Source organism: Chiloscyllium punctatum, chromosome 5 (assembly GCF_047496795.1).
Source record: "Chiloscyllium punctatum isolate Juve2018m chromosome 5, sChiPun1.3, whole genome shotgun sequence".
Taxonomy (NCBI): domain Eukaryota; kingdom Metazoa; phylum Chordata; class Chondrichthyes; order Orectolobiformes; family Hemiscylliidae; genus Chiloscyllium; species Chiloscyllium punctatum.
In genome coordinates, this window is record NC_092743.1 from 41,378,568 (window position 1) to 41,396,132 (window position 17,565).

The 17,565-nt window shown below is 58.9% G+C and overlaps 14 non-coding genes across 14 annotated transcripts; all 14 read right to left on the bottom strand.

The window, feature by feature from the left end:
• Window positions 1-443: 443 nt before the first annotated feature.
• Window positions 444-533, bottom strand: trnay-gua (transfer RNA tyrosine (anticodon GUA)). The gene is given in 2 exon segments: window positions 444-479; window positions 497-533. It is a non-coding gene; the product is annotated as a tRNA-Tyr (tRNA).
• Window positions 534-1,709: 1,176 nt separating this feature from the next.
• On the bottom strand, window positions 1,710-1,799 carry trnay-gua (transfer RNA tyrosine (anticodon GUA)). The gene is given in 2 exon segments: window positions 1,710-1,745; window positions 1,763-1,799. It is a non-coding gene; the product is annotated as a tRNA-Tyr (tRNA).
• A 1,176-nt stretch (window positions 1,800-2,975) lies between these two features.
• On the bottom strand, window positions 2,976-3,065 carry trnay-gua (transfer RNA tyrosine (anticodon GUA)). The gene is given in 2 exon segments: window positions 2,976-3,011; window positions 3,029-3,065. It is a non-coding gene; the product is annotated as a tRNA-Tyr (tRNA).
• Window positions 3,066-4,230: 1,165 nt separating this feature from the next.
• Window positions 4,231-4,320, bottom strand: trnay-gua (transfer RNA tyrosine (anticodon GUA)). Its single transcript is given in 2 exon segments — window positions 4,231-4,266; window positions 4,284-4,320. It is a non-coding gene; the product is annotated as a tRNA-Tyr (tRNA).
• A 1,165-nt stretch (window positions 4,321-5,485) lies between these two features.
• Window positions 5,486-5,575, bottom strand: trnay-gua (transfer RNA tyrosine (anticodon GUA)). Its single transcript is given in 2 exon segments — window positions 5,486-5,521; window positions 5,539-5,575. It is a non-coding gene; the product is annotated as a tRNA-Tyr (tRNA).
• A 1,172-nt stretch (window positions 5,576-6,747) lies between these two features.
• Window positions 6,748-6,837, bottom strand: trnay-gua (transfer RNA tyrosine (anticodon GUA)). Its single transcript is given in 2 exon segments — window positions 6,748-6,783; window positions 6,801-6,837. It is a non-coding gene; the product is annotated as a tRNA-Tyr (tRNA).
• Window positions 6,838-8,002: 1,165 nt separating this feature from the next.
• trnay-gua (transfer RNA tyrosine (anticodon GUA)) lies at window positions 8,003-8,092 on the bottom strand. The gene is given in 2 exon segments: window positions 8,003-8,038; window positions 8,056-8,092. It is a non-coding gene; the product is annotated as a tRNA-Tyr (tRNA).
• A 1,165-nt stretch (window positions 8,093-9,257) lies between these two features.
• On the bottom strand, window positions 9,258-9,347 carry trnay-gua (transfer RNA tyrosine (anticodon GUA)). Its single transcript is given in 2 exon segments — window positions 9,258-9,293; window positions 9,311-9,347. It is a non-coding gene; the product is annotated as a tRNA-Tyr (tRNA).
• A 1,165-nt stretch (window positions 9,348-10,512) lies between these two features.
• On the bottom strand, window positions 10,513-10,602 carry trnay-gua (transfer RNA tyrosine (anticodon GUA)). The gene is given in 2 exon segments: window positions 10,513-10,548; window positions 10,566-10,602. It is a non-coding gene; the product is annotated as a tRNA-Tyr (tRNA).
• Window positions 10,603-11,767: 1,165 nt separating this feature from the next.
• trnay-gua (transfer RNA tyrosine (anticodon GUA)) lies at window positions 11,768-11,857 on the bottom strand. The gene is given in 2 exon segments: window positions 11,768-11,803; window positions 11,821-11,857. It is a non-coding gene; the product is annotated as a tRNA-Tyr (tRNA).
• Window positions 11,858-13,029: 1,172 nt separating this feature from the next.
• trnay-gua (transfer RNA tyrosine (anticodon GUA)) lies at window positions 13,030-13,119 on the bottom strand. Its single transcript is given in 2 exon segments — window positions 13,030-13,065; window positions 13,083-13,119. It is a non-coding gene; the product is annotated as a tRNA-Tyr (tRNA).
• A 1,172-nt stretch (window positions 13,120-14,291) lies between these two features.
• trnay-gua (transfer RNA tyrosine (anticodon GUA)) lies at window positions 14,292-14,381 on the bottom strand. The gene is given in 2 exon segments: window positions 14,292-14,327; window positions 14,345-14,381. It is a non-coding gene; the product is annotated as a tRNA-Tyr (tRNA).
• A 1,176-nt stretch (window positions 14,382-15,557) lies between these two features.
• On the bottom strand, window positions 15,558-15,647 carry trnay-gua (transfer RNA tyrosine (anticodon GUA)). Its single transcript is given in 2 exon segments — window positions 15,558-15,593; window positions 15,611-15,647. It is a non-coding gene; the product is annotated as a tRNA-Tyr (tRNA).
• A 1,175-nt stretch (window positions 15,648-16,822) lies between these two features.
• On the bottom strand, window positions 16,823-16,912 carry trnay-gua (transfer RNA tyrosine (anticodon GUA)). Its single transcript is given in 2 exon segments — window positions 16,823-16,858; window positions 16,876-16,912. It is a non-coding gene; the product is annotated as a tRNA-Tyr (tRNA).
• Between the last annotated feature and the right edge of the window lie 653 nt (window positions 16,913-17,565).

Below are 17,565 nucleotides of genomic sequence, written 5' to 3' on the forward strand. Positions count from 1 at the left end.
ACCAAACAGTGCTGATGCCTGTCTCGCTGAAAGAACCAACTTGTCGGAGGAGCGGCAGCGGCAGCTGGTGGACTCAGGCGAGGCGGAAGGCCCCGTGGACGAGGAAAGAAGTGCTGAGGCGATGGCGATTGCTGATTGGAGGTGGAAACGACTTCAGCCTTGGCGCAGCCACCACGAGCGTGAGGTGACGTCGCAGGGCCCCGCCTGACTGATAGAAGACTTCATTTGGTTGCAGTGAGCACAAAGTGCTTTCATGCGTTTGTGTCGAAAACGAGGCACCCTGCTGGCCGTCAGCTGCAGCCGCAGCAAGGAGACAGCTGGCTGGCTGGTTGCAGAGGGGGAAGGGCGTGTGCCGACGTGTCGCCTTTTCAGCTCATCTGTGTTGCTGTGGCCCGCGTGCTGGTGGATGCTGACTGTTTGCAAAAAGCAGCAGGGTGGGGGGCTCCTTCGAGCCGGAATTGAACCGGCGACCTAAAGATGACAGGTTTGCGACACGCTACAGTCCTCCGCTCTACCAGCTGAGCTATCGAAGGAGAGCCCAGCAGAGGCTCTCCCTTGCTGATGCTTTGCCGCGCTCCTCCACTAATGCGACGCCGTTGCCTCCCTGAAAATCTGTCACTCTGGCAGATCCTGAGCCACTGGCTGATCTCCACAGCTTCGGCCTGTGCTGGCATGAAGAAATCGTCTCGAGTGCTGATCCGAAACTGCCAGATTCTGCCGGTACAGTACCTGACTCGCAGCTTCGTGTACATGTCAGGTTAGGGTTTGGGCCGCAGCTTACCGACTGGTTCAAGTTGCCTCCAAACACGTCCAGGACGTGCCCGCTGACCTCAGGCGACTCACCCACCACCGGTGTGATCCTTTCAAGGTGCTGACTTGCACCCCGCAGGGAAAAAACATCAACGCCGCAGGCGTTTCCCTTCACTGCGCAGCTCGACTTCCTTCCTACGCTGCACCCTGAAACAGCAGGACCTGCCTGTCGCTCACGCGTGAAGCTTTTGATCTTTCGGGACCACTCTCAGGGAGGCGGCGTACGCAAACGGTATTCCGTCTGCTGCAGACCAGCTGAGTGAGTGGGTGCACTCGCAGTTTTAAAAGCAAGTGGAGAATGCGGGCATCGATCCCACTACCTCACGCGTGCGCTCCAACAGTTGAACTAATCCCCCGGTAGGTGAGCCGGCCACGCTTTCGCTCCTTCCGCAGTGGATCCTGAGCAGCCACGCTCCAGGATGTGCAGGAAATCCTCTCACCCGTCGGACGGCTGAGACCAAACATTGCTGATGCCTGTCTCGCTGAAAGAACCAACTTGTCGGAGGAGCGGCAGCGGCAGCTGGTGGACTCAGGCGAGGCGGAAGGCCCCGTGGACGAGGAAAGAAGTGCTGAGGCGATGGCGATTGCTGATTGGAGGTGGAAACGACTTCAGCCTTGGCGCAGCCACCACGAGCGTGAGGTGACGTCGCAGGGCCCCGCCTGACTGATAGAAGACTTCATTTGGTTGCAGTGAGCACAAAGTGCTTTCATGCGTTTGTGTCGAAAACGAGGCACCCTGCTGGCCGTCAGCTGCAGCCGCAGCAAGGAGACAGCTGGCTGGCTGGTTGCAGAGGGGGAAGGGCGTGTGCCGACGTGTCGCCTTTTCAGCTCATCTGTGTTGCTGTGGCCCGCGTGCTGGTGGATGCTGACTGTTTGCAAAAAGCAGCAGGGTGGGGGGCTCCTTCGAGCCGGAATTGAACCGGCGACCTAAGGATGACAGGTTTGCGACACACTACAGCCCTCCGCTCTACCAGCTGAGCTATCGAAGGAGAGCCCAGTAGAGGCTCTCCCTTGCTGATGCTTTGCCGCGCTCCTCCACTAATGCGACGCCGTTGCCTCCCTGAAAATCTGTCACTCTGGCAGATCCTGAGCCACTGGCTGATCTCCACAGCTTCGGCCTGTGCTGGCATGAAGAAATCGTCTCGAGTGCTGATCCGAAACTGCCAGATTCTGCCGGTACAGTACCTGACTCGCAGCTTCGTGTACATGTCAGGTTAGGGTTTGGGCCGCAGCTTACCGACTGGTTCAAGTTGCCTCCAAACACGTCCAGGACGTGCCCGCTGACCTCAGGCGACTCACCCACCACCGGTGTGATCCTTTCAAGGTGCTGACTTGCACCCCGCAGGGAAAAAACATCAACGCCGCAGGCGTTTCCCTTCACTGCGCAGCTCGACTTCCTTCCTACGCTGCACCCTGAAACAGCAGGACCTGCCTGTCGCTCACGCGTGAAGCTTTTGATCTTTCGGGACCACTCTCAGGGAGGCGGCGTACGCAAACGGTATTCCGTCTGCTGCAGACCAGCTGAGTGAGTGGGTGCACTCGCAGTTTTAAAAGCAAGTGGAGAATGCGAGCATCGATCCCACTACCTCACGCGTGCGCTCCAACAGTTGAACTAATCCCCCGGTAGGTGAGCCGGCCACGCTTTCGCTCCTTCCGCAGTGGATCCTGAGCAGCCACGCTCCAGGATGTGCAGGAAATCCTCTCACCCGTCGGACGGCTGAGACCAAACATTGCTGATGCCTGTCTCGCTGAAAGAACCAACTTGTCGGAGGAGCGGCAGCGGCAGCTGGTGGACTCAGGCGAGGCGGAAGGCCCCGTGGACGAGGAAAGAAGTGCTGAGGCGATGGCGATTGCTGATTGGAGGTGGAAACGACTTCAGCCTTGGCGCAGCCACCACGAGCGTGAGGTGACGTCGCAGGGCCCCGCCTGACTGATAGAAGACTTCATTTGGTTGCAGTGAGCACAAAGTGCTTTCATGCGTTTGTGTCGAAAACGAGGCACCCTGCTGGCCGTCAGCTGCAGCCGCAGCAAGGAGACAGCTGGCTGGCTGGTTGCAGAGGGGGAAGGGCGTGTGCCGACGTGTCGCCTTTTCAGCTCATCTGTGTTGCTGTGGCCCGCGTGCTGGTGGATGCTGACTGTTTGCAAAAAGCAGCAGGGTGGGGGGCTCCTTCGAGCCGGAATTGAACCGGCGACCTAAGGATGACAGGTTTGCGACACACTACAGCCCTCCGCTCTACCAGCTGAGCTATCGAAGGAGAGCCCAGTAGAGGCTCTCCCTTGCTGATGCTTTGCCGCGCTCCTCCACTAATGCGACGCCGTTGCCTCCCTGAAAATCTGTCACTCTGGCAGATCCTGAGCCACTGGCTGATCTCCACAGCTTCGGCCTGTGCTGGCATGAAGAAATCGTCTCGAGTGCTGATCCGAAACTGCCAGATTCTGCCGGTACAGTACCTGACTCGCAGCTTCGTGTACATGTCAGGTTAGGGTTTGGGCCGCAGCTTACCGACCGGTTCAAGTTGCCTCCAAACACGTCCAGGACGTGCCCGCTGACCTCAGGCGACTCACCCACCACCGGTGTGATCCTTTCAAGGAGCTGACTTTCACCCCGCAGGGAAAAAACATCAACGCCGCAGGCGTTTCCCTTCGCTGCGCAGCTCGACTTCCTTCCTACGCTGCACCCTGAAACAGCAGGACCTGCCTGTCGCTCACGCGTGAAGCTTTTGATCTTTCGGGACCACTCTCAGGGAGGCGGCGTACGCAAACGGTATTCCGTCTGCTGCAGACCAGCTGAGTGAGTGGGTGCACTCGCAGTTTTAAAAGCAAGTGGAGAATGCGGGCATCGATCCCACTACCTCACGCGTGCGCTCCAACAGTTGAACTAATCCCCCGGTAGGTGAGCCGGCCACGCTTTCGCTCCTTCCGCAGTGGATCCTGAGCAGCCACGCTCCAGGATGTGCAGGAAATCCTCTCATCCGTCGGACGGCTGAGACCAAACATTGCTGATGCCTGTCTCGCTGAAACGACCAACTTGTCGGAGGAGCGGCAGCGGCAGCTGGTGGACTCAGGCGAGGCGGAAGGCCCCATGGACGAGGAAAGAAGTGCTGAGGCGATGGCGATTGCTGGTGGAAACGACTTCAGCCTTGGCGCAGCCACCACGAGCGTGAGGTGACGTCGCAGGGCCCCGCCTGACTGATAGAAGACTTCATTTGGTTGCAGTGAGCACAAAGTGCTTTCATGCGTTTGTGTCGAAAACGAGGCACCCTGCTGGCCGTCAGCTGCAGCCGCAGCACGGAGACAGCTGGCTGGTTGCAGAGGGGGAAGGGCGTGTGCCGACGTGTCGCCTTTTCAGCTCATCTGTGTTGCTGTGGCCCGCGTGCTGGTGGATGCTCACTGTTTGCAAAAAGCAGCAGGGTGGGGGGCTCCTTCGAGCCGGAATTGAACCGGCGACCTAAGGATGACAGGTGGGCGAGACACTACAGTCCTCCGCTCTACCAGCTGAGCTATCGAAGGAGAGCCCAGCAGTGGCTCTCCCTTGATGATGCTTGGCCGCGCTCCTCCACTAATGCGACGTCGTTGCCTCCCTGAAAATCTGTCACTCTGGCAGATCCTGAGCCACTGGCTGATCTCCACAGCTTCGGCCTGTGCTGGCATGAAGAAATCGTCTCGAGTGCTGATCCGAAACTGCCAGAGTCTGCCGGTACAGTACCTGACTCGCAGCTTCGTGTACATGTCAGGTTAGGGTTTGGGCCGCAGCTTACCGACCGGTTCAAGTTGCCTCCAAACACGTCCAGGACGTGCCCGCTGACCTCAGGCGACTCACCCACCACCGGTGTGATCCTTTCAAGGAGCTGACTTTCACCCCGCAGGGAAAAAACATCAACGCCGCAGGCGTTTCCCTTCGCTGCGCAGCTCGACTTCCTTCCTACGCTGCACCCTGAAACAGCAGGACCTGCCTGTCGCTCACGCGTGAAGCTTTTGATCTTTCGGGACCACTCTCAGGGAGGCGGCGTACGCAAACGGTATTCCGTCTGCTGCAGACCAGCTGAGTGAGTGGGTGCACTCGCAGTTTTAAAAGCAAGTGGAGAATGCGGGCATCGATCCCACTACCTCACGCGTGCGCTCCAACAGTTGAACTAATCCCCCGGTAGGTGAGCCGGCCACGCTTTCGCTCCTTCCGCAGTGGATCCTGAGCAGCCACGCTCCAGGATGTGCAGGAAATCCTCTCATCCGTCGGACGGCTGAGACCAAACATTGCTGATGCCTGTCTCGCTGAAACGACCAACTTGTCGGAGGAGCGGCAGCGGCAGCTGGTGGACTCAGGCGAGGCGGAAGGCCCCATGGACGAGGAAAGAAGTGCTGAGGCGATGGCGATTGCTGGTGGAAACGACTTCAGCCTTGGCGCAGCCACCACGAGCGTGAGGTGACGTCGCAGGGCCCCGCCTGACTGATAGAAGACTTCATTTGGTTGCAGTGAGCACAAAGTGCTTTCATGCGTTTGTGTCGAAAACGAGGCACCCTGCTGGCCGTCAGCTGCAGCCGCAGCACGGAGACAGCTGGCTGGTTGCAGAGGGGGAAGGGCGTGTGCCGACGTGTCGCCTTTTCAGCTCATCTGTGTTGCTGTGGCCCGCGTGCTGGTGGATGCTCACTGTTTGCAAAAAGCAGCAGGGTGGGGGGCTCCTTCGAGCCGGAATTGAACCGGCGACCTAAGGATGACAGGTTGGCGAGACACTACAGTCCTCCGCTCTACCAGCTGAGCTATCGAAGGAGAGCCCAGCAGTGGCTCTCCCTTGCTGATGCTTGGCCGCGCTCCTCCACTAATGCGACGTCGTTGCCTCCCTGAAAATCTGTCACTCTGGCAGATCCTGAGCCACTGGCTGATCTCCACAGCTTCGGCCTGTGCTGGCATGAAGAAATCGTCTCGAGTGCTGATCCGAAACTGCCAGAGTCTGCCGGTACAGTACCTGACTCGCAGCTTCGTGTACATGTCAGGTTAGGGTTTGGGCCGCAGCTTACCGACCGGTTCAAGTTGCCTCCAAACACGTCCAGGACGTGCCCGCTGACCTCAGGCGACTCACCCACCACCGGTGTGATCCTTTCAAGGAGCTGACTTTCACCCCGCAGGGAAAAAACATCAACGCCGCAGGCGTTTCCCTTCGCTGCGCAGCTCGACTTCCTTCCTACGCTGCACCCTGAAACAGCAGGACCTGCCTGTCGCTCACGCGTGAAGCTTTTGATCTTTCGGGACCACTCTCAGGGAGGCGGCGTACGCAAACGGTATTCCGTCTGCTGCAGACCAGCTGAGTGAGTGGGTGCACTCGCAGTTTTAAAAGCAAGTGGAGAATGCGGGCATCGATCCCACTACCTCACGCGTGCGCTCCAACAGTTGAACTAATCCCCCAGTAGGTGAGCCGGCCACGCTTTCGCTCCTTCCGCAGTGGATCCTGAGCAGCCACGCTCCAGGATGTGCAGGAATTCCTCTCATCCGTCGGACGGCTGAGACCAAACATTGCTGATGCCTGTCTCGCTGAAACGACCAACTTGTCGGAGGAGCGGCAGCGGCAGCTGGTGGACTCAGGCGAGGCGGAAGGCCCCATGGACGAGGAAAGAAGTGCTGAGGCGATGGCGATTGCTGATTGGAGGTGGAAACGACTTCAGCCTTGGCGCAGCCACCACGAGCGTGAGGTGACGTCGCAGGGCCCCGCCTGACTGATAGAAGACTTCATTTGGTTGCAGTGAGCACAAAGTGCTTTCATGCGTTTGTGTCGAAAACGAGGCACCCTGCTGGCCGTCAGCTGCAGCCGCAGCACGGAGACAGCTGGCTGGTTGCAGAGGGGGAAGGGCGTGTGCCGACGTGTCGCGTTTTCAGCTCATCTGTGTTGCTGTGGCCCGCGTGCTGGTGGATGCTCACTGTTTGCAAAAAGCAGCAGGGTGGGGGGCTCCTTCGAGCCGGAATTGAACCGGCGACCTAAGGATGACAGGTTGGCGAGACACTACAGTCCTCCGCTCTACCAGCTGAGCTATCGAAGGAGAGCCCCGCTGTGGCTCTCCCTTGCTGATGCTTGGCCGCGCTCCTCCACTAATGCGACGTCGTTGCCTCCCTGAAAATCTGTCACTCTGGCAGATCCTGAGCCACTGGCTGATCTCCACAGCTTCGGCCTGTGCTGGCATGAAGAAATCGTCTCGAGTGCTGATCCGAAACTGCCAGATTCTGCCGGTACAGTACCTGACTCGCAGCTTCGTGTACATGTCAGGTTAGGGTTTGGGCCGCAGCTTACCGACCGGTTCAAGTTGCCTCCAAACACGTCCAGGACGTGCCCGCTGACCTCAGGCGACTCACCCACCACCGGTGTGATCCTTTCAAGGAGCTGACTTTCACCCCGCAGGGAAAAAACATCAACGCCGCAGGCGTTTCCCTTCGCTGCGCAGCTCGACTTCCTTCCTACGCTGCACCCTGAAACAGCAGGACCTGCCTGTCGCTCACGCGTGAAGCTTTTGATCTTTCGGGACCACTCTCAGGGAGGCGGCGTACGCAAACGGTATTCCGTCTGCTGCAGACCAGCTGAGTGAGTGGGTGCACTCGCAGTTTTAAAAGCAAGTGGAGAATGCGGGCATCGATCCCACTACCTCACGCGTGCGCTCCAACAGTTGAACTAATCCCCCGGTAGGTGAGCCGGCCACGCTTTCGCTCCTTCCGCAGTGGATCCTGAGCAGCCACGCTCCAGGATGTGCAGGAAATCCTCTCATCCGTCGGACGGCTGAGACCAAACATTGCTGATGCCTGTCTCGCTGAAACGACCAACTTGTCGGAGGAGCGGCAGCGGCAGCTGGTGGACTCAGGCGAGGCGGAAGGCCCCATGGACGAGGAAAGAAGTGCTGAGGCGATGGCGATTGCTGGTGGAAACGACTTCAGCCTTGGCGCAGCCACCACGAGCGTGAGGTGACGTCGCAGGGCCCCGCCTGACTGATAGAAGACTTCATTTGGTTGCAGTGAGCACAAAGTGCTTTCATGCGTTTGTGTCGAAAACGAGGCACCCTGCTGGCCGTCAGCTGCAGCCGCAGCACGGAGACAGCTGGCTGGTTGCAGAGGGGGAAGGGCGTGTGCCGACGTGTCGCCTTTTCAGCTCATCTGTGTTGCTGTGGCCCGCGTGCTGGTGGATGCTCACTGTTTGCAAAAAGCAGCAGGGTGGGGGGCTCCTTCGAGCCGGAATTGAACCGGCGACCTAAGGATGACAGGTGGGCGAGACACTACAGTCCTCCGCTCTACCAGCTGAGCTATCGAAGGAGAGCCCAGCAGTGGCTCTCCCTTGATGATGCTTGGCCGCGCTCCTCCACTAATGCGACGTCGTTGCCTCCCTGAAAATCTGTCACTCTGGCAGATCCTGAGCCACTGGCTGATCTCCACAGCTTCGGCCTGTGCTGGCATGAAGAAATCGTCTCGAGTGCTGATCCGAAACTGCCAGAGTCTGCCGGTACAGTACCTGACTCGCAGCTTCGTGTACATGTCAGGTTAGGGTTTGGGCCGCAGCTTACCGACCGGTTCAAGTTGCCTCCAAACACGTCCAGGACGTGCCCGCTGACCTCAGGCGACTCACCCACCACCGGTGTGATCCTTTCAAGGAGCTGACTTTCACCCCGCAGGGAAAAAACATCAACGCCGCAGGCGTTTCCCTTCGCTGCGCAGCTCGACTTCCTTCCTACGCTGCACCCTGAAACAGCAGGACCTGCCTGTCGCTCACGCGTGAAGCTTTTGATCTTTCGGGACCACTCTCAGGGAGGCGGCGTACGCAAACGGTATTCCGTCTGCTGCAGACCAGCTGAGTGAGTGGGTGCACTCGCAGTTTTAAAAGCAAGTGGAGAATGCGGGCATCGATCCCACTACCTCACGCGTGCGCTCCAACAGTTGAACTAATCCCCCGGTAGGTGAGCCGGCCACGCTTTCGCTCCTTCCGCAGTGGATCCTGAGCAGCCACGCTCCAGGATGTGCAGGAAATCCTCTCATCCGTCGGACGGCTGAGACCAAACATTGCTGATGCCTGTCTCGCTGAAACGACCAACTTGTCGGAGGAGCGGCAGCGGCAGCTGGTGGACTCAGGCGAGGCGGAAGGCCCCATGGACGAGGAAAGAAGTGCTGAGGCGATGGCGATTGCTGGTGGAAACGACTTCAGCCTTGGCGCAGCCACCACGAGCGTGAGGTGACGTCGCAGGGCCCCGCCTGACTGATAGAAGACTTCATTTGGTTGCAGTGAGCACAAAGTGCTTTCATGCGTTTGTGTCGAAAACGAGGCACCCTGCTGGCCGTCAGCTGCAGCCGCAGCACGGAGACAGCTGGCTGGTTGCAGAGGGGGAAGGGCGTGTGCCGACGTGTCGCCTTTTCAGCTCATCTGTGTTGCTGTGGCCCGCGTGCTGGTGGATGCTCACTGTTTGCAAAAAGCAGCAGGGTGGGGGGCTCCTTCGAGCCGGAATTGAACCGGCGACCTAAGGATGACAGGTTGGCGAGACACTACAGTCCTCCGCTCTACCAGCTGAGCTATCGAAGGAGAGCCCAGCAGTGGCTCTCCCTTGCTGATGCTTGGCCGCGCTCCTCCACTAATGCGACGTCGTTGCCTCCCTGAAAATCTGTCACTCTGGCAGATCCTGAGCCACTGGCTGATCTCCACAGCTTCGGCCTGTGCTGGCATGAAGAAATCGTCTCGAGTGCTGATCCGAAACTGCCAGAGTCTGCCGGTACAGTACCTGACTCGCAGCTTCGTGTACATGTCAGGTTAGGGTTTGGGCCGCAGCTTACCGACCGGTTCAAGTTGCCTCCAAACACGTCCAGGACGTGCCCGCTGACCTCAGGCGACTCACCCACCACCGGTGTGATCCTTTCAAGGAGCTGACTTTCACCCCGCAGGGAAAAAACATCAACGCCGCAGGCGTTTCCCTTCGCTGCGCAGCTCGACTTCCTTCCTACGCTGCACCCTGAAACAGCAGGACCTGCCTGTCGCTCACGCGTGAAGCTTTTGATCTTTCGGGACCACTCTCAGGGAGGCGGCGTACGCAAACGGTATTCCGTCTGCTGCAGACCAGCTGAGTGAGTGGGTGCACTCGCAGTTTTAAAAGCAAGTGGAGAATGCGGGCATCGATCCCACTACCTCACGCGTGCGCTCCAACAGTTGAACTAATCCCCCGGTAGGTGAGCCGGCCACGCTTTCGCTCCTTCCGCAGTGGATCCTGAGCAGCCACGCTCCAGGATGTGCAGGAAATCCTCTCATCCGTCGGACGGCTGAGACCAAACATTGCTGATGCCTGTCTCGCTGAAACGACCAACTTGTCGGAGGAGCGGCAGCGGCAGCTGGTGGACTCAGGCGAGGCGGAAGGCCCCATGGACGAGGAAAGAAGTGCTGAGGCGATGGCGATTGCTGGTGGAAACGACTTCAGCCTTGGCGCAGCCACCACGAGCGTGAGGTGACGTCGCAGGGCCCCGCCTGACTGATAGAAGACTTCATTTGGTTGCAGTGAGCACAAAGTGCTTTCATGCGTTTGTGTCGAAAACGAGGCACCCTGCTGGCCGTCAGCTGCAGCCGCAGCACGGAGACAGCTGGCTGGTTGCAGAGGGGGAAGGGCGTGTGCCGACGTGTCGCCTTTTCAGCTCATCTGTGTTGCTGTGGCCCGCGTGCTGGTGGATGCTCACTGTTTGCAAAAAGCAGCAGGGTGGGGGGCTCCTTCGAGCCGGAATTGAACCGGCGACCTAAGGATGACAGGTTGGCGAAACACTACAGTCCTCCGCTCTACCAGCTGAGCTATCGAAGGAGAGCCCAGCAGTGGCTCTCCCTTGCTGATGCTTGGCCGCGCTCCTCCACTAATGCGACGTCGTTGCCTCCCTGAAAATCTGTCACTCTGGCAGATCCTGAGCCACTGGCTGATCTCCACAGCTTCGGCCTGTGCTGGCATGAAGAAATCGTCTCGAGTGCTGATCCGAAACTGCCAGAGTCTGCCGGTACAGTACCTGACTCGCAGCTTCGTGTACATGTCAGGTTAGGGTTTGGGCCGCAGCTTACCGACCGGTTCAAGTTGCCTCCAAACACGTCCAGGACGTGCCCGCTGACCTCAGGCGACTCACCCACCACCGGTGTGATCCTTTCAAGGAGCTGACTTTCACCCCGCAGGGAAAAAACATCAACGCCGCAGGCGTTTCCCTTCGCTGCGCAGCTCGACTTCCTTCCTACGCTGCACCCTGAAACAGCAGGACCTGCCTGTCGCTCACGCGTGAAGCTTTTGATCTTTCGGGACCACTCTCAGGGAGGCGGCGTACGCAAACGGTATTCCGTCTGCTGCAGACCAGCTGAGTGAGTGGGTGCACTCGCAGTTTTAAAAGCAAGTGGAGAATGCGGGCATCGATCCCACTACCTCACGCGTGCGCTCCAACAGTTGAACTAATCCCCCGGTAGGTGAGCCGGCCACGCTTTCGCTCCTTCCGCAGTGGATCCTGAGCAGCCACGCTCCAGGATGTGCAGGAAATCCTCTCATCCGTCGGACGGCTGAGACCAAACATTGCTGATGCCTGTCTTGCTGAAACGACCAACTTGTCGGAGGAGCGGCAGCGGCAGCTGGTGGACTCAGGCGAGGCGGAAGGCCCCATGGACGAGGAAAGAAGTGCTGAGGCGATGGCGATTGCTGGTGGAAACGACTTCAGCCTTGGCGCAGCCACCACGAGCGTGAGGTGACGTCGCAGGGCCCCGCCTGACTGATAGAAGACTTCATTTGGTTGCAGTGAGCACAAAGTGCTTTCATGCGTTTGTGTCGAAAACGAGGCACCCTGCTGGCCGTCAGCTGCAGCCGCAGCACGGAGACAGCTGGCTGGTTGCAGAGGGGGAAGGGCGTGTGCCGACGTGTTGCCTTTTCAGCTCATCTGTGTTGCTGTGGCCCGCGTGCTGGTGGATGCTCACTGTTTGCAAAAAGCAGCAGGGCGGGGGGCTCCTTCGAGCCGGAACTGAACCAGCGACCTAAGGATGACAGGTTGGCGAGACACTACAGTCCTCCGCTCTACCAGCTGAGCTATCGAAGGAGAGCCCAGCACTGGCTCTCCCTTGCTGATGCTTGGCCGCGCTCCTCCACTAATGCGACGTCGTTGCCTCCCTGAAAATCTGTCACTCTGGCAGATCCTGAGCCACTGGCTGATCTCCACAGCTTCGGCCTGTGCTGGCATGAAGAAATCGTCTCGAGTGCTGATCCGAAACTGCCAGAGTCTGCCGGTACAGTACCTGACTCGCAGCTTCGTGTACATGTCAGGTTAGGGTTTGGGCCGCAGCTTACCGACCGGTTCAAGTTGCCTCCAAACACGTCCAGGACGTGCCCGCTGACCTCAGGCGACTCACCCACCACCGGTGTGATCCTTTCAAGGAGCTGACTTTCACCCCGCAGGGAAAAAACATCAACGCCGCAGGCGTTTCCCTTCGCTGCGCAGCTCGACTTCCTTCCTACGCTGCACCCTGAAACAGCAGGACCTGCCTGTCGCTCACGCGTGAAGCTTTTGATCTTTCGGGACCACTCTCAGGGAGGCGGCGTACGCAAACGGTATTCCGTCTGCTGCAGACCAGCTGAGTGAGTGGGTGCACTCGCAGTTTTAAAAGCAAGTGGAGAATGCGGGCATCGATCCCACTACCTCACGCGTGCGCTCCAACAGTTGAACTAATCCCCCAGTAGGTGAGCCGGCCACGCTTTCGCTCCTTCCGCAGTGGATCCTGAGCAGCCACGCTCCAGGATGTGCAGGAATTCCTCTCATCCGTCGGACGGCTGAGACCAAACATTGCTGATGCCTGTCTCGCTGAAACGACCAACTTGTCGGAGGAGCGGCAGCGGCAGCTGGTGGACTCAGGCGAGGCGGAAGGCCCCATGGACGAGGAAAGAAGTGCTGAGGCGATGGCGATTGCTGATTGGAGGTGGAAACGACTTCAGCCTTGGCGCAGCCACCACGAGCGTGAGGTGACGTCGCAGGGCCCCGCCTGACTGATAGAAGACTTCATTTGGTTGCAGTGAGCACAAAGTGCTTTCATGCGTTTGTGTCGAAAACGAGGCACCCTGCTGGCCGTCAGCTGCAGCCGCAGCACGGAGACAGCTGGCTGGTTGCAGAGGGGGAAGGGCGTGTGCCGACGTGTCGCGTTTTCAGCTCATCTGTGTTGCTGTGGCCCGCGTGCTGGTGGATGCTCACTGTTTGCAAAAAGCAGCAGGGTGGGGGGCTCCTTCGAGCCGGAATTGAACCGGCGACCTAAGGATGACAGGTTGGCGAGACACTACAGTCCTCCGCTCTACCAGCTGAGCTATCGAAGGAGAGCCCCGCTGTGGCTCTCCCTTGCTGATGCTTGGCCGCGCTCCTCCACTAATGCGACGTCGTTGCCTCCCTGAAAATCTGTCACTCTGGCAGATCCTGAGCCACTGGCTGATCTCCACAGCTTCGGCCTGTGCTGGCATGAAGAAATCGTCTCGAGTGCTGATCCGAAACTGCCAGATTCTGCCGGTACAGTACCTGACTCGCAGCTTCGTGTACATGTCAGGTTAGGGTTTGGGCCGCAGCTTACCGACCGGTTCAAGTTGCCTCCAAACACGTCCAGGACGTGCCCGCTGACCTCAGGCGACTCACCCACCACCGGTGTGATCCTTTCAAGGAGCTGACTTTCACCCCGCAGGGAAAAAACATCAACGCCGCAGGCGTTTCCCTTCGCTGCGCAGCTCGACTTCCTTCCTACGCTGCACCCTGAAACAGCAGGACCTGCCTGTCGCTCACGCGTGAAGCTTTTGATCTTTCGGGACCACTCTCAGGGAGGCGGCGTACGCAAACGGTATTCCGTCTGCTGCAGACCAGCTGAGTGAGTGGGTGCACTCGCAGTTTTAAAAGCAAGTGGAGAATGCGGGCATCGATCCCACTACCTCACGCGTGCGCTCCAACAGTTGAACTAATCCCCCGGTAGGTGAGCCGGCCACGCTTTCGCTCCTTCCGCAGTGGATCCTGAGCAGCCACGCTCCAGGATGTGCAGGAAATCCTCTCATCCGTCGGACGGCTGAGACCAAACATTGCTGATGCCTGTCTCGCTGAAACGACCAACTTGTCGGAGGAGCGGCAGCGGCAGCTGGTGGACTCAGGCGAGGCGGAAGGCCCCATGGACGAGGAAAGAAGTGCTGAGGCGATGGCGATTGCTGATTGGAGGTGGAAACGACTTCAGCCTTGGCGCAGCCACCACGAGCGTGAGGTGACGTCGCAGGGCCCCGCCTGACTGATAGAAGACTTCATTTGGTTGCAGTGAGCACAAAGTGCTTTCATGCGTTTGTGTCGAAAACGAGGCACCCTGCTGGCCGTCAGCTGCAGCCGCAGCACGGAGACAGCTGGCTGGTTGCAGAGGGGGAAGGGCGTGTGCCGACGTGTCGCGTTTTCAGCTCATCTGTGTTGCTGTGGCCCGCGTGCTGGTGGATGCTCACTGTTTGCAAAAAGCAGCAGGGTGGGGGGCTCCTTCGAGCCGGAACTGAACCAGCGACCTAAGGATGACAGGTTGGCGAGACACTACAGTCCTCCGCTCTACCAGCTGAGCTATCGAAGGAGAGCCCAGCAGTGGCTCTCCCTTGCTGATGCTTGGCCGCGCTCCTCCACTAATGCGACGTCGTTGCCTCCCTGAAAATCTGTCACTCTGGCAGATCCTGAGCCACTGGCTGATCTCCACAGCTTCGGCCTGTGCTGGCATGAAGAAATCGTCTCGAGTGCTGATCCGAAACTGCCAGAGTCTGCCGGTACAGTACCTGACTCGCAGCTTCGTGTACATGTCAGGTTAGGGTTTGGGCCGCAGCTTACCGACCGGTTCAAGTTGCCTCCAAACACGTCCAGGACGTGCCCGCTGACCTCAGGCGACTCACCCACCACCGGTGTGATCCTTTCAAGGAGCTGACTTTCACCCCGCAGGGAAAAAACATCAACGCCGCAGGCGTTTCCCTTCGCTGTGCAGCTCGACTTCCTTCCTACGCTGCACCCTGAAACAGCAGGACCTGCCTGTCGCTCACGCGTGAAGCTTTTGATCTTTCGGGACCACTCTCAGGGAGGCGGCGTACGCAAACGGTATTCCGTCTGCTGCAGACCAGCTGAGTGAGTGGGTGCACTCGCAGTTTTAAAAGCAAGTGGAGAATGCGGGCATCGATCCCACTACCTCACGCGTGCGCTCCAACAGTTGAACTAATCCCCCAGTAGGTGAGCCGGCCACGCTTTCGCTCCTTCCGCAGTGGATCCTGAGCAGCCACGCTCCAGGATGTGCAGGAAATCCTCTCACCCGTCGGACGGCTGAGACCAAACATTGCTGATGCCTGTCTCGCTGAAAGAACCAACTTGTCGGAGGAGCGGCAGCGGCAGCTGGTGGACTCAGGCGAGGCGGAAGGCCCCGTGGACGAGGAAAGAAGTGCTGAGGCGATGGCGATTGCTGATTGGAGGTGGAAACGACTTCAGCCTTGGCGCAGCCACCACGAGCGTGAGGTGACGTCGCAGGGCCCCGCCTGACTGATAGAAGACTTCATTTGGTTGCAGTGAGCACAAAGTGCTTTCATGCGTTTGTGTCGAAAACGAGGCACCCTGCTGGCCGTCAGCTGCAGCCGCAGCAAGGAGACAGCTGGCTGGCTGGTTGCAGAGGGGGAAGGGCGTGTGCCGACGTGTCGCCTTTTCAGCTCATCTGTGTTGCTGTGGCCCGCGTGCTGGTGGATGCTGACTGTTTGCAAAAAGCAGCAGGGTGGGGGGCTCCTTCGAGCCGGAATTGAACCGGCGACCTAAAGATGACAGGTTTGCGACACGCTACAGTCCTCCGCTCTACCAGCTGAGCTATCGAAGGAGAGCCCAGCAGAGGCTCTCCCTTGCTGATGCTTTGCCGCGCTCCTCCACTAATGCGACGCCGTTGCCTCCCTGAAAATCTGTCACTCTGGCAGATCCTGAGCCACTGGCTGATCTCCACAGCTTCGGCCTGTGCTGGCATGAAGAAATCGTCTCGAGTGCTGATCCGAAACTGCCAGATTCTGCCGGTACAGTACCTGACTCGCAGCTTCGTGTACATGTCAGGTTAGGGTTTGGGCCGCAGCTTACCGACTGGTTCAAGTTGCCTCCAAACACGTCCAGGACGTGCCCGCTGACCTCAGGCGACTCACCCACCACCGGTGTGATCCTTTCAAGGTGCTGACTTGCACCCCGCAGGGAAAAAACATCAACGCCGCAGGCGTTTCCCTTCACTGCGCAGCTCGACTTCCTTCCTACGCTGCACCCTGAAACAGCAGGACCTGCCTGTCGCTCACGCGTGAAGCTTTTGATCTTTCGGACCACTCTCAGGGAGGCGGCGTACGCAAACGGTATTCCGTCTGCTGCAGACCAGCTGAGTGAGTGGGTGCACTCGCAGTTTTAAAAGCAAGTGGAGAATGCGAGCATCGATCCCACTACCTCACGCGTGCGCTCCAACAGTTGAACTAATCCCCCGGTAGGTGAGCCGGCCACGCTTTCGCTCCTTCCGCAGTGGATCCTGAGCAGCCACGCTCCAGGATGTGCAGGAAATCCTCTCACCCGTCGGACGGCTGAGACCAAACAGTGCTGATGCCTGTCTCGCTGAAAGAACCAACTTGTCGGAGGAGCGGCAGCGGCAGCTGGTGGACTCAGGCGAGGCGGAAGGCCCCGTGGACGAGGAAAGAAGTGCTGAGGCGATGGCGATTGCTGATTGGAGGTGGAAACGACTTCAGCCTTGGCGCAGCCACCACGAGCGTGAGGTGACGTCGCAGGGCCCCGCCTGACTGATAGAAGACTTCATTTGGTTGCAGTGAGCACAAAGTGCTTTCATGCGTTTGTGTCGAAAACGAGGCACCCTGCTGGCCGTCAGCTGCAGCCGCAGCAAGGAGACAGCTGGCTGGCTGGTTGCAGAGGGGGAAGGGCGTGTGCCGACGTGTCGCCTTTTCAGCTCATCTGTGTTGCTGTGGCCCGCGTGCTGGTGGATGCTGACTGTTTGCAAAAAGCAGCAGGGTGGGGGGCTCCTTCGAGCCGGAATTGAACCGGCGACCTAAGGATGACAGGTTTGCGACACACTACAGTCCTCCGCTCTACCAGCTGAGCTATCGAAGGAGAGCCCAGTAGAGGCTCTCCCTTGCTGATGCTTTGCCGCGCTCCTCCACTAATGCGACGCCGTTGCCTCCCTGAAAATCTGTCACTCTGGCAGATCCTGAGCCACTGGCTGATCTCCACAGCTTCGGCCTGTGCTGGCATGAAGAAATCGTCTCGAGTGCTGATCCGAAACTGCCAGATTCTGCCGGTACAGTACCTGACTCGCAGCTTCGTGTACATGTCAGGTTAGGGTTTGGGCCGCAGCTTACCGACTGGTTCAAGTTGCCTCCAAACACGTCCAGGACGTGCCCGCTGACCTCAGGCGACTCACCCACCACCGGTGTAATCCTTTCAAGGTGCTGACTTGCACCCCGCAGGGAAAAAACATCAACGCCGCAGGCGTTTCCCTTCACTGCGCAGCTCGACTTCCTTCCTACGCTGCACCCTGAAACAGCAGGACCTGCCTGTCGCTCACGCGTGAAGCTTTTGATCTTTCGGGACCACTCTCAGGGAGGCGGCGTACGCAAACGGTATTCCGTCTGCTGCAGACCAGCTGAGTGAGTGGGTGCACTCGCAGTTTTAAAAGCAAGTGGAGAATGCGAGCATCGATCCCACTACCTCACGCGTGCGCTCCAACAGTTGAACTAATCCCCCGGTAGGTGAGCCGGCCACGC